This window comes from Engraulis encrasicolus, chromosome 14 (genome assembly GCF_034702125.1).
Source record: "Engraulis encrasicolus isolate BLACKSEA-1 chromosome 14, IST_EnEncr_1.0, whole genome shotgun sequence".
Taxonomy (NCBI): Eukaryota; Metazoa; Chordata; class Actinopteri; order Clupeiformes; family Engraulidae; genus Engraulis; species Engraulis encrasicolus.
Window position 1 is genome coordinate 49399111 of NC_085870.1, and position 2500 is coordinate 49401610.

Genomic DNA, 2500 nt, shown 5'->3' on the forward strand with positions numbered 1-2500 from the left:
CGACTCATCACACAGCCCGAGACGTCAACATGATGACTGGCCACACACACTGGGAGTGGTCTCCACAAACACACACTGTACACACTGAGCCGGCACACAAAACTGGCCCTCACATCCACACAAACCCACACCCACACCCACACACACACGCACACACACAACCAGCCTACAAACACAACTCAATAACTCAACGCACAAGCACACATACACAGGTGATTAGTCCATTGTCATACAATAGGTATATAGTATTCTTTCCATATACAATTTCAATATATATATATATTTATATTTATATGTATATATTTCTATAAAAAAACACAATAAGTCATCCATGGTATATACAGATAGACACCGATAAATACCTTGCATAACCGGGAAAAGGGGGAGGGGTTAATACTGGTGTTGCCGTAGCAACACCCAGGTAAGAGATTCTAGTGGACAGGCTACGATGTGAAGTTGAGAACAGCAGTTTAAAACAGCAAGAGCACACCAGCACCACCACGACGACACAACTGGGGGTCACACTTCACTTGACGCCGGCGTCATACATAAATATGACATAACATTGTCATGATGCAGTCATATACATGTCATAAACATTATGTCAATGTCATCAACATTTAGAACTGTTGTCATTAGGTGACATTCAGTTATGGTAAAGACATCCCAAACAATGTCAACTTTTCATGACCATGACATTATGTTTTGGACTCATCCATAACTGTGTCATGACACTGTCACGTCATGTGTATGGCACCTGTGTCAAGTAAAGTGTTATCCAACTGGGGAACGAGGGAGGGGGAGAGCGGAGAGAGAGAGCGACAGAGGAGGAGAGGGGAAAGAGAGGAGGAGGGAGAAGAGGGGGGGGGGGGAGTCTTCTTAGATGCAAAGCTACACAACACTTGACAAGAGTCCCGCCCTCTATTGCACAGAGTTTAATCACGTGAAGGGGGAGTGGTCGACCGAGGGGCAAGGGTCCAATCAGGAAGCGCTTCCTTGAGAAAAAAGGTTCCACTGATTTTGGCATGTTACTCTCGAAAGGCCGCAAGCGTGTGTCCATACAGGTAGTGAGACTGCACTGCAGAGAGAGAGAGAGAGAGAGAGAGAGAGAGAGAGAGAGAGAGAGAGAGAGAGAGAGAGAGAGAGAGATGTAGTAAGAGAGAAAGAGAAAGAGAGAAAGAGAGAAAGAGTAAGAGAGGCAGTGGGCGGAGAAAGACAGGGGGTTGAGAGAGGGGGGAGAGGGAGAGAGAGAGAGTGAGAGTAAAAGAGAAAGAGAAAAAGAAAAAAAAAGAGCAGACAGGTTATGCAAATTTAGTGCATCGCTCTATAAAGACAATAACAAAACAAAGAAACAGAGAAGGAGAGAAAAGAAGTATTGTACCACTAACAGGTTGAGTATAATCCAAAAGTTGGAGCGTGTGATGGTGATACTCTAAATGGAGCCAGTGACGACACCCTTGCTATTCTCAGACTCGTGTCTGACTTCAGGACAAAAAGTAAAAAACCGCAGCTCTCACAAAGAGAGCAGGCCTAATGCTCGCCTTTGAAGTTATTTGTGTGGCATGGTGATTTGTGTGTGTGTGTGTGTGTGTGTGTGTGTGTGTGTGTGTGTGTGTGTGTGTGTGTGTGTGTGTGTGTGTGTGTGTGTGTGTGTGTGTGTGTGTGTGTGTGTGTGCGCGCGCAACGTGAGTGGGTTAGTGGGTGTGTGGCAGGCTAAGAACAGCTTTTTCCATCTCCTAAGTCGACTTAGCTTGCCAAATGAAATGCATGAGGATTACCATATCCTTTGCAGAATACAGATATTAAATATGGGCAAGTGTTTGCCCTGAGAGAGAGAGAGAGAGAGAGAGAGAGAGAGAGAGAGAGAGAGAGAGAGAGAGAGAGAGAGAGAGAGAGAGAGTGAGAGAGAGAGAGAGAGAGAGAGAGAGAGAGAGAGAGAGAGAGAGGACAAGTGAGACATAAAGGAAAGAAAGGGTGGGTGACAAAAAAAGAGAAAACCCAGCAGGATGGAGTGGCTGAATAGACAGATGAAACTGAGAGGGATGCTGCTCGCATTGTGAGCATTGTCAGCCTTAGGCCCTCGATAAGCTTGCCGTGAGCCTTAAATTACGCACGTCTCCGCATGCGGCCGACTGCACATACTTGCTTTAGAAGCAGTATACCAACACGGACAATACTGGCTGTATCTTCCAAGGGTGCAGAGAAAGAGAGCAGCATTACGATTCGGAAATTAAAAACACAGACTGTAAGAAAAACAAAACAAAAAGATGCACTCCCCATACAAGGAGACAGTACTGCTACTGCTCTTACATTCGCAGGCTCCTTTATCGAAGTGCAAGGGGGAAGTATGAGTATTTTAATTTCAGACAAGCTCAATGACACGCTCTTGAAAAGTTGCTGTCATCATCGTTTTTACAGGAAATACTCACGTGGAACTGTGCAGTCTTTCTTAACCCCTTAGCGCAGAGCCTATGTTATAACCTTACTGCCACCAAAAGTG

General features: G+C 45.3%; 1 protein-coding gene across 1 annotated transcript in view; it reads right to left on the bottom strand.

Moving 5' to 3' along the window:
- Positions 1-1017: 1017 nt before the first annotated feature.
- Positions 1018-2500, bottom strand: part of ppfia4 (PTPRF interacting protein alpha 4) — a 147773-nt gene continuing 146290 nt past the window's right edge. The window contains exon 31 of the mRNA XM_063216602.1: positions 1018-1078. The gene's annotated coding sequence lies outside the window, so the exon portion shown is untranslated. The remainder of the gene's footprint in view (positions 1079-2500) is intronic.